The following is a 12,339-nucleotide window of genomic DNA, read 5'->3' as shown; positions in this document are numbered from 1 at the left end:
ACGAGAAGGAGAGTTGAGAGGATGGGAAAGTAAAGGAGAACGGGGAGTGGAAAAACTAGGAAAAGCAAGAGTGATGGGATGAAAAGGAAGGACCCCACCCAGATACCACCAGGAAGGCCCTCCAGAATAACTTGTCCAAACAACACGACAGTACTGTGGCTTCTTATGCTGTTTTCAGGTCCTTTGAGAATTTAAAAATTTAAAATAGAATCAAGATAGATGTCTGGGGAGTCTGTTTAACCTACCTACTGAGCCCTGGTGGGACTGAACACCATCTGCTTGGAGCCCCACTGTCTTCCTTCACAGAACCACTGATGGTTACCTGCCTCCATTAGTGTGAGGCCTGTCACTCTCCCACCCCCCAAAACTGAAACGCCATCAAGAGTGAGGATTGTCTCTAATAAGTCTTTATAGTCCCTGCCCTTCATATGATCCTTGCCTCATGGCAGGGACTTAATAAATAAAAATCCTAAGTACCATAAAACCAAATCATTCAGTTCAGTTTAGTCACTCAGTTGTGTCCAACTCTTTGTGACCCCATGGACTGCAGCACAACAGGCTTCCCTGTCCATCACCAACTCCTAGAGCTTACTCAAACTCATATCCATAGAGTCAGTGATGCCATCCGACCATCTCATCCTCTGTCGTCCCCTTCTCCTCCTGCTTTCAATCTTTCCCAGCATCAGGGTCTTTTCCAATGAGTCAGTTCTTCGCATCAGGTGACCAAAGTATTGGAGTTTCAACTTCAGCGTCAGTCCTTCCAATGAACACTCAGGACAGATCTCCTTTAGGATGGACGGGTTGGATCTCCTTGCAGTCCAAGGGACTCTCAAGAGTCTTCTCCAACACCACAGTTCAAAAGCGTCAGTTCTTCGGCACTCAGCTTTCTTTATAGTCCAACTCTTACACCCATACATGACTACTGGAAAAACTATAGCTATGACTAGACTGACCTTTGTTGGCAAAGTAATGTCTCTGCTTTTTAATATGCTGTCTAGGTAGGTCATAGCTTTTCTTCCAAGGAGCAAGCATCTTTTAATTTCGTGGCTGCAGTCAGACACAAAATATATCCTGCATGACTGCATGTATAGAAAGATCCAAACAGGCAATACTAATCCGTGGACAGGAGTAAAGATTATTTTTGAGTAAGAGTATTAGTGGGAGGTGCCGTGAGGGGGCCTCTTAGAAGTGATGATGTTCTATCACTTGAGCTAGGTAGTATTTTTTTAATATTATTCATGTGCTTTATTTAGTGGTTGCAAGTGGGCAAAGAGGAAACATCACAGGGATTCAGGCCCTGTACATCACAGAACTGTCATTCATGTTTTCATAATCACTGCAAGGGAGGACCCAACACCTGTCTGGTGGGAAATTTCCTGGGTCAGTGGAAAGTCAGGGGAGTTTACTCTGTTGTGGCATAGGACCAGGCAGTGGCCTTCTGATGGTTGACAATAGAAGCTCAGGTGGAGCAGGTGTTGGCGGAGAAGAGATAAGGGCTCTCATCAACCTCAATTCTAACTCCAGGAATAAGAGAAGTAGAAAGCAGGAGAGAGGAAGGAGCTGGAGGAGAGAGCAGTGCAGCTGAGAGGGGGCCTGAGACATTGTGGAACCAACATGAAGGCAGGGCTTCCATGCTTGTAGCTCTTCTTGCTGGAGAAGGAGGTGGTACTGTTTTGAGGAGAGGGGACTGCTGCCCCCGGTGGAGCTGAGGGCATTTCGCACAAAAAACTTTTAATGTTTCCATTGTGAAATGTATTAAGCTTATATCATTATATCATTTATATCATAAATTTATTTATGATTTATGGACTTTTCTGTATGTATATGTGTGTTTCAATAAAAAATTTCCTAAAATTAAAAAAGAAAAATCAGAATTGCTACTTCAGGCAGAGGATCTATCAAAAGAAACTGAGGTGGCTCAGAGACTCTAATTATACAAGGAGCTGCTTCTCCCTTCTTCTGCTGAGTATGAATTAAAGTAGCTTTCAAATTATATGACAAGCCTCACCAGCAGTTCCTAAACATAATTACTCAGTAGCACATCTTATTTCACTGCTGATCAATCATTGATCCTTAACAGGTCAACAAAAAGGAATGCATCCATATGTATTGCAAAGTACAATCTAATTAAGGACCTCTGTAGTCAGTCCCATGTTCTATATTATTGATTCCCCAAAATGTTGTTACACCGGAGGCGAACAAAAAGAATTTCCTGCATCAGTAAGCTTTCAGGATGTCAGACGCTGAAAAGTGAATTGTGCCTCTGATTAATTGACTTTAATAATAATAATTTTATTTATATAGAGAGCTTGCCAAGGTATTCAGGGAGCTGTAAAGCAACCCATAATCCATGATTAAAGCATTATACAAGCAATATATAACAAGACTCCCTCCTAAAGTAAAACAAAGGGAAGAGATGGATGGGGCTGAGATATGAAGGTGCAGGAGAGGGGACGGGCTGTGGATTCAGTGTGGAAAGGGTGGGTGATAAATACTTCGTTAGAGGAAGAGGGGAGTTTCCTGGGATTGGCAAAGGAGTGTAATTGAACAGAGTTGCATTGAAATAATGGCCTATGGGGAGTCAGTCTGAGCCCCGCAAAGACATGTGCACTTCCTCCTCTCTGACTCTGATGAAGGGAGCACAGATAATCATCACATCTTTCCTGTCAGCTACATCCTATCTATGGGCAAAGTTTTTCATAATGATCCAAACAGCAAAAGTTAAGGAAAAACATATAAATTATTCCTCACTTCTTGACATTGGCAAAAGATCTGATAATTTTCTTTTTATCAGCTCCTAGTGAAGTCCTGGGAAATATAAACATGTGTGCAAGTGACTGTGAAGGTGCCCAAGTATGAGAATTCTGAGAGAACAACAGCAGGAACTGAGAATTAGGTGTGATCAGCTGGTTCTTCCTTCCTCCGCAGACCCTTCCCCAGTTCCACCTGCATGCCTTTCCCATGCCTGCCCCAGCTTCCATCTGCCTACATGACCTCTCTCTTCACCCATGGCTCCTCTCTGGGTCTTTTCAGTTTTTTACTTTCTTCTCTTGTGGTTTGCAACCAACGCATGGACATTATTTGAAAATGTGCAAAGCAGAGAGAAATGTAAAGAAGTGAAAAAAAAAAAAATTATCCCTAGTCCAACCACCCCAAAGGCAACTGCTTTTTTATTATTTCCTAAAATATTGTATTAATGTGTGTGATGTATTTACAAGAAGAACATCTCTGTGGATATGTACCAAAGTGTTGTCAGTGGTTATTCTAGGTGGTGGGATGATGGTTCTCACTTTTATCTTTATACCTTTGTATAACGTTGGAAAAAACATACATATCTATTGGTTAAAAATCAGGGGAAAACAATAAAGTAAAAAAGAATCAAGCAGGTTATTTTTCTATTGAGATTTGTCACCTGATATTTAATGTTATCTAGCCAATGACACCCCACTCCAGTACTCTTGCCTGGAAAATCCCATGGACGGAGGAGCCTGGTAGGCTACAGTCCATGGGGTAGCTAAGAGTCGGACACGACTGAATGATTTCACTTTCACTTTTCCCTTTCATGCACTGGAGAAGGAAATGGCAACTCACTCCAGTATTCTTGCCTGGGGAATCCCGAGGACAGTGGAGCCTGGTGGGCTGCCATCTCTGGGGTCACACAGAGTCGGACACGACTGAAGCGACTTAGCAGCAGCAGCAGCAGCCCATCTTTTTTAGATGGGATGATATGATAAAATTTGATTTCCAAAAAGATGAGTAGCAGATCCTGAAACCACATTTTTGGACAGAATGTTGATGGTCTGGTTCTATTCCACTCTAGGTTACAAGTCTAATTTTTATTTAGTTTGGTCATGTAAGTAACAAGAAAAAAGAGTCATTGTAGGAAAAGTAAAACTAATTAACAATAACCACAAGTGATGAGATGAATGATTAAAAATGACACAGCCCCACTAGCAAGGTGATATGTGCAGTTAAACAGAAAAGCTGAGGTCACTGAAGGGAATTTTTCTCTACCTGGGGCTGGGGCAGGGGATTCCCTGTAGCTCAATTAATTCTACCTAATTCCCGGGTAAATTGAATAAAATTTTTATCTTATGTTGGGTAAATACAGTGGTTAATATCTACCCAGTAGACTGCAATGCTGTCTGCAATGAAATTAAAAAAAAAAAAAAAAATTAAACCCCTCTTTTGTTTTGTGTTGTTCTTACCTAGATTGGCTACATAGTCATGTGCCTTTGTTTGATGAAAGCTGAAAAGATGTTCTGGCAGGGAGGAAGTGGAGCCAGAGGTTACTGGGAATCCTTGGGCAATGAGTGATTGATTAGTGGGTGAGGAGTCAAGTGAGAGCTAGTGCCCTGGATTGAATAAAAGAGTTTCCATTATTCAGGGAGTGCTAGAGAAGGATGGAGAGAAACTGCATGGAAGGCTGCCATGAGTCTGAGAAAAAAGCAGCTTTCTGGGAAAGAAAACAGACATTAGGGCAAAGAAGGCAACCATATTCTACCCACTGAGCAAAAAAAAATTAAGAAGGACAAAGGATAAAAAATAAGCATAGAAGGAGGCAGATTGTAGAATGTTACATGTGTTTTGCTTTTGTGCACTATTTCCCCTTTAATATTTGTCCTTCTCTTGATTGCTGATTACATAGTCACCAATTTTATAGATTTTTATGTTTAAGATGAGAGTTTGTTTCAAAGCCTATGACTGATGCTACATGATTGCTCAGTCTTACCTCTTGGCGTGTTTGTATTTGCATGCAGTATGTGGTATCTGAGACTATTACAGAAGAAAGAAAACAGGAAAGAATATAAGCCATCTCTGTTGCTTAAAGTGGGGTAGCAGCTGAGTCAAAGCTGGGATTATCAGGTAACAAACTGAGGTTCGATTCTTGGATTACTCTGATGTGATAAGACTGTCTTTCTCTAAACAGTGTTTGTCAAACTGCCAGTTGGGGTCCATTACTGAATTGTGAAATCAGTTGGGTGGATTACTCAGCCTTTTTATAAAATTCAGGAAATAGAATAGAAAATATCAGAATGCATTGCATGTAGTAAGAACAAGTATTGTTTTATAAAACTTCTATTGTTTCTCACACACACACATATACATGTATTCCTGTGTGTGTACTGATTTGCAATGTAAAATGTATTTTTTATATGGGTCAGAGTAAAAAAATAATAATTTCAAAGCTACTTTCATAGAGTACATTCTTCAATACTAACAAATTACAAGTTAAAAATATGGAAGCAGTATAATGAAAATTATACTTTACTATAATAATTTTCTATAAGGATTTTGAAGCAAGGAAAGCTCAGGCTTGAGTTGTTTCAAACCAGACTAAACAAAGACATTCTCAGAAATTGCACCTAACTGGCAGATTAATAAGCCTTTCAGTAAAACTGGTAGAGTTGAATGTATCTGTGTGTGAGTGAGTTTTAGACTTAACATGTTACCTTTTGAAGCCCAAACAAATTAAATCTACAGATGTTCAGCTTCTGGTAATTTAATATAAGACATGGAGGCTAGTGGATCAGAGACTTAAACATAGTAGATAAGAAAAATACCACTTATATTTGTTTTGGATTATGCTACTTGAGTATTTTTCATTATATTTACCTCACTATCTACATTTCCTATTTAACTGTATTGAGGTGAATTTCCTTCTCTGAACATAGACTTTCTGACAGTGGAGAAGGTAGGTGACTCAGAAGCAAACCTGATGATTAAAAATTATCATTTTGACATTAAAATTTGCATCCACAAAGTAGCTATTTTATAAGAGGTTTTGCAGCTGGCAGAATTCACAATTATGACATATATATTTGTGTATTACTTTTTCTATTTTTTATTTGTCTAATCCAGCTTAATTCCTACTGAAGATGTTTTATCTTAGGAGTACCAAAACATTTTTGTTAGTAGTAAGTTTTACACGTAAGTCGGCCTTGTTCTAGAGTCAGGGGAGGGTGGATAGCATCCTATTTTGATACTTACATGTGCACCCACCCGAATTGATCCATATACTCCCCAGCCACGTCCTGATACTTTTTCAGGCTGTAACCTAAGAACTTGGTATAGAATGGGTCAGCAGTTATCTACATGTAAGAAAATAAATTAAGTAATAATGTATTTTTTTTTTTTAGTTGTTCAGTAATAATGTATTTTAACTTTAACATGCTTTTAAGAAATCTGTACCTGAAATTCCCCTTAAAAAGAAGTACTCAGTGAAGAGAAGGTGGAATGAGTGATGAGAATACATTGAGGAAGATAAAGAGCAGTGAAAAAAAAAATCAATTTTAAGAGTTTGACACCAAATCTATAAGGAGAAACATTTAAATTTTTTTTCTTTGACAGTATTTCTAACTGAACTCATGGACAATCAGTCTTCTATAAAGTGGCATTTTAAGAGATTACACCAACAGATTGAAATGTGGTTGTTGCTTTCTGAATTTTCATTCACTGAAAATTTATCTTTCAATCTGTTCCTCACTTAATTGTTGGAGATATGTAGTACCCTCTTTAATAATTAGCAATCAGATTTCTTCAAAAGAAGAAAATCCCTTGCAAAATTATCTTTAAAAAAGTTGTTGATTAAAGAGCACTATTTCTTGGTAAGAGTGCTGTAGATTACTTGGCAGCACACATCTTTATTCATGAACACCCTTTGAAATTCAGTTTTGCATGTATTTAATGTAATTTTTTTTCTTCAAAATGAATGAAGTTATTTAAAAATGAGAATAAATACCCACATTTAGTCCTTTGAAACAATTAAAATAGTTAAAAGTGATTGTCCTTTAAAAACCTCTTTGCTTAGAAAAGCATATTGGCTATCACTTATAGTCATTCTTTGTAAGTTTTAAAAATATGAAACACAATCTTTATCAAAACCATAGCTGTCTTTTTGTAGAAATTGACAAGCTGATATTAAAATTCATGTGGAAATGCAAGGAAGCCAGAATACCCAAAACAAACTTGAAAAAGAAGAGCAAAGTTGGAGGATACACAGTTAACACTTTCAAAACTTTCTAGAAAGCTACAATAATCAAGACTGGCGTAAAATTAGCATACGTTTAGATATATAGAGCAATGGGACAGAATTGAGAGTCTTAAAAAAGATATATATTTATCATCACCTCATTCTTGACAGGGGTGAAAGAATTCAATGGGAAGAACAGTCTTTTCAAGTGGTAATGCTAGGACAGCTGGATAACCATGTAAAAATAGTGAAGTCATACCCCTACTTTACACCACATACAAATTTTAATTCAAAATTAAAAACAGACCTAAATGTAAGAACAAAAACTATGAAACTCTTAGAAGAAAACTTAGAAGTAAATCTTTGTGACCTTGGATTAGCCAACTGTTTCTTAGAAACACCAAAAAACCAGTTGACAAAAGGAGACATAGCTTGATTGAACATCACATATGCAGATGACACCACGCTTATGGCAGAAAGTGAAAAAGAACTAAAGAGCCTCTTGATGAAAGTGAAAGAGGACAGTGAAAAAGTTGGCTTAAAGCTCAACGTTCAGAAAACTAAGATCATGGCATCTGGTCCCATCACTTCATGGGAAATAGATGGGGAAACAGTGGAAACAGTGTCAGACTTTATTTTTGGGGGCTCCAAAATCACTGCTGATGGTGACTGCAGCCATGAAATTAAAAGACGCTTACTCCTTGGAAGGAAGGTTATGGCCAACCTAGATAGCATATTTAAAAGCAGACACATGACTTTGCCAACAAAAGTCCGTCTAGTCAAGACTGTGGTTTTTCCAGTGGTCATGTATGGATGTGAGAGTTGGACGGTGAAGAAAGCTGAGCGCTGCAGAGTTGATGCTTTTGAAGTGTGGTGTTGAGAAGACTCTTGAGAATCTCTTGGACTGCAAGGAGATCCAATCAATCCATCCTAAAGGAGATTAATCCTGGGTGTTCATTGGAAGGACTGATGTTGAAGCTGAAACTCCAATACTTTGGCCACCTCATGCGAAGAGTTGACTCATTGGAAAAGACCCTAATGCTGGGTAGGATTGGGGGCAGGAGGAGAAGGGGACGACAGAGGATGAGATGGTTGGATGGCATCACCAACTCAATGGACATGGGTTTGGGTAGACTCCAGGAGTTGGCGATGGACAGAGAGGCCTGGCGTGCTGCAATTCATGGGGTCGCAAAGAGTCGGACACCACTGAGCAACTCAACTAAACTGAAGGATGAAAACTTTATGCTTGAAAGGACAGCATCAAGAAAGTGAAAATACAACTCACAAAATGGGAGAAAATATTTGCAGATCACATATCTGAAAAAAGTTTGATATCCAGAATATAAAGAACATTTACAACTCAACAACAAAAGACAACCTAATTTTAAAATGAACAAAGAATTTAAATAGACAGTATTCCAAGCATCTATTTAAATGGTTAATAAGTACATGAAAAGATTTTCAGCATCATTGTTACTAGGTAAATGTACATCAAAATGCAAAGAGTTGGCCATGACTTAGCAACTGAACAACAACAATATCAAAATCAGTCCTTCCATGGTGTCTTAGTGATAAAGAATCCTCCTGCCAATGCAAGAGATGCAGGTAAAATCCCCTGGAGAAGGAAATGGCAACCCATTCCAGCATTCTTGCTTGGGAAATCTCGTGGACATAGGAGCCTGGCAGGCTATAGTCCATGGCGTCACAAAAGAGTCAGACATGGCTTAGTGGCTAAACAACATACATAACAACATCAAAACCACAGTGGTACCACTTCACACACGTTAGGTTGGCTGTGATCAAAAAGATGAACAGTTGTAAGTGTTGATGAAGATATGAAGAAACTGGAACCCTCATGTATTGCAAGTGGGTATGTGAAATAGTTCAGCTGCCTTGGAAACAATTTGGAAGTTCCTCAAAATGTTAGAGCTACCATGTAACCCAGCAATTACATTCCTAGATGTTGACTCAAGGGAACTGCAAACATATGTCCACACAAAAATTTGTACATTAATATTCAAAGCAGCATTATTCATAAAAATCAAAAAGTAAAACCAACCCAAATGTCCAGTCAACTGATGAATGGGTAAATAAGATGTATATCCACACAATGGAGTTTCATTTGGCAGCAATGAATTATTCAGTTATGAAAAGAAATGGAATACTGATACAGTTTCCAACATGAATGAACCCTAAAATCATTGTGCTAAGTGAAAAAAGCAGACATAAAGGCCATATATTGTATGATTCCACCCATATGAGATGTCCAGACTAGGCTAATCCATAGAGACAGAAAGCAAATTAATAGCTGGCAGGGCTGGAGGGAGGAGGGAATGAAGAGTGACTGCTAGAGGTAAGGGATTTCCTTGAAGGGATGAGAATATTCTAGAATTAGTCATAATGGTATATATATATATATGTACATATATATATATATATATATATATATATATATATATATATATATATAAAGATCACTAAAACATACACTTGGAAAATATTAATTTTGTGATATGTGAAAAAGTATTAGTAGCTCAGTCGTGTCCGACCCTTTGTGACTTTACGGATTGTATTCCGCCAGGGTCCTCTGTCCGTGGAATTCTCCAGGCAAGAATACTGGAGTGGGTTGTCATTCCCTTCTTCAGGGGATCTTCCCAACCCAGGTCTCCTGCATTGCAGGCAGATTCTTTACCGTCTGAGCCACCAGGTATGTGAATTATATCTTAGTAAAAAACGAAAACAAAAAAGTTTTAGGGGACAATTGAGGCAATACAGACTTGGTCTTACATTAGACAATATTAGGCAATAATTTCTAACTTTCTTAGGGTAAAAATGATAGTATAGCTATAAAACAACTATCATCATTTTAAATTGAAAAATTCTGAAATATTTAAGGGTCTAATTTATGATGTTTGCAACTTATTGTCAAATAGTTCAACAAGAGACATATCTTTATACATGCATAAATAAACCAAAGTTAGCAAAACAATGATTCAGTCTAAGTGGGGGGCATCTAAGTATATACTCTACTCTTTTTTTCAGCTTTACTTGAAACTTTTCATAAAGTTGGGAAAAGAAGAAAAAAAGGTCCCCTAAAGTTTCATCATTGTAGTTGTATAGTCGCTAAGTTGTGTTTGATTCTTTGCAACCCATGGACTGTAGCCAACCAGGCTCCTCTGTCCATGGGATTTCCCAGGTAAGAATACTGAAGTGGGTTGCCATTTTCATCTCCAGGGAAAGTTTCATCATTAGTCACATAGTAAATACCATTCCAACCTCCTTTGTGGGTTGGATTTTAGAAGCAGGAGATAATTTATAAAACACTATATAGAATATAGTGATTTTTGTTTTAAAACTCTGCATTTTTAGAGATTGGAGTGTTTGTCACCACTGAATTCTGACAAATGCAAAATCCATTATTTTATAAGTCAGTTGTCTACCTTCATTATTTTATCTTCTAAATTTAAGACACGCTTTACTTTCCTTGGGGCTTCCCTCATAGCTCAGCTGGTAAAGAATCTGCCTGCAATGCAGGAGACCCCAGTTCAATTCCTGGGTCGGGAAGATCCACTGGAGAAGGGATAAGCTACCCACTCCAGTATTCTTGGGCTTCCCTGGTGGCTCAGCTGGTAAAGAATCTGCCTGCAAGGTGGGAGACCTGGGTTCGATTCCTGGGTTGGGAAGATCCCCTGGAGAAGGGAAAGGCTACCCACACCAGTCTTCTGGCCTGGAGAATTCCATGGACTATAGAGTCCATGGGGTCACAAAGAGTTGGACAGGAGTGAGTGACTTTCACTTACTTTCCTATTCAAACTTTTTAGAAAAATTTCAGGGCTGCTCAGGGTTAGATGATGAATAGCTAGTAATGATTACTTTGATGGCAAACTTTATTTTCCAAGCTGCTGGGGAAAAATTTTTATCAGGACAGTCTTCAGAGAGTAAAAACAGAAACATTAGACTTAACTAGAAATTCACATCATGGGCTTCTTAAGAGAAACAGCACATAAATGAGTACTAGACGTCTTGTAAATAGATTGATGAGCTGACAGAATCTGGAACTGGAAAAGTAGAGAGAGCTTAGGCAAAATATTCTATAGACAAACCCCACTTAGGACTGACAAAGCAGCCTTCTTGATGCTCAGGCCCTGGGGCCCTGGTTATCCTGGACCCTGTCACCTTGCCAGGCCATCTCCCGCTGACAGCCTCCTTCTGACCGTTCTTCCAACCACAAACCTTTCTGTTCCAGGGCATAGCTTTGGACCTCTGTGGAAACACTTATCAGTGAGACAAAGACAAGTTTTCAACCGAAGAGTTTTACCTTTTTCAAGAAGTAAAAAAGGCCTTACAGGTCAGCATCTACAGCACCTGATTATGGAAACATTTGCTCAGTCATCAATTTACCCTCTCACTGGCAAGTTTTGCATATATGGACTGTCAGAGCAAGAATCCCATTGATCTTGTTCATCTCTCTATGTCATTGACATAAGGTAAGTGCTCAGTTGATATTGACTGAATGAGTATTAGTGCCAACTAATACTATGTGGTGCCATAGTATTAGTGCCAACTATGTACGATACCCTGTGTCAGGTATTGGGGGTGCTAGGATGTAAAAGACACGGTCCCAGCACTTGGAATTCTCAAACAGCCATAAGCAAATTATAATATTGCAAGTAAAATGGAGGGATACATATGAGGTTTTATGAGATTACAGAGATAGGTAGACTTAGGAAAACTTTCCCGAGCTGCAATCCATAGTTACATTGATGGTTATAGTGCAATGGGGAATGGCTTCTTTCACTGAAAACTGCTTCTATTCTGATAATGTAATTGAAACCCAGAGGCCCATGTAATCAATGTCTATACTCATTTGTACATGTTGGGCAGTTATTAAAGACCAAAACCACTTGAAAATGGCCTCTTCCCTGATGCCTTTTGACTGACATGACCTTCCGGTAAGGCTCAGATCTTTTCTGCAGGAAGGGTTCTCTGATCAATCTTGCTCAGATACAACTTTCACTTATATACTCTGCCTTTGTTTTTACCAATTTGAAGCATCAGACATGTTGCTTTGAATTGCTGTTCCTTGTTTTGTGTATCTATATCATTTTTCTTGCTGGATTTTCAAAGGATAAGGGCAACCAGTTCTTTTCATTCCACTTTTCTCCCTTTACCTCCTTCAAGTAGAACTTTGCCCAGAGCAGTTGCTTCATCATGGTTGCTCAGATGTATTGTCTTTGTTGTTACCAAGTGTAACAATGTCACTGGGGGCTCCCTTTTCCTTTTCACTTGATTCAAGGCCTATGTGATTCCCTTTTTATAGAAAGAACTCCTCCCAATTCCTCCTGTGGATGGTCAGGCCACTCTGA

At 38.7% G+C, this 12,339-nt stretch overlaps 1 protein-coding gene across 4 annotated transcripts in view; it reads left to right on the top strand.

The window, feature by feature from the left end:
• Positions 1–12,339, top strand: part of ORC5 (origin recognition complex subunit 5) — a 166,170-nt gene that overhangs the window by 96,690 nt on the left and 57,141 nt on the right. For 3 of the 4 annotated variants that reach the window (XR_014067224.1, XR_014067221.1, XR_014067225.1), the window contains exons 19-20: positions 4,761–4,866; positions 11,220–11,460. The gene's annotated coding sequence lies outside the window, so the exon portion shown is untranslated. Of the gene's footprint in view, positions 1–4,760; positions 4,867–9,554; positions 9,681–11,219; positions 11,461–12,339 lie in introns of all 4 variants that reach the window. The other variant, XR_014067220.1, reaches the window with a different exon arrangement.

Source organism: Giraffa tippelskirchi, chromosome 10 (assembly GCF_054371585.1).
Source record: "Giraffa tippelskirchi isolate mGirTip1 chromosome 10, T2T-mGirTip1v1.2.pri, whole genome shotgun sequence".
Classification (NCBI taxonomy): Eukaryota; Metazoa; Chordata; class Mammalia; order Artiodactyla; family Giraffidae; genus Giraffa; species Giraffa tippelskirchi.
The sequence above is the reverse complement of the archived record's forward strand: the minus strand, read 5'-3'. Positions and strand labels throughout refer to the sequence as shown.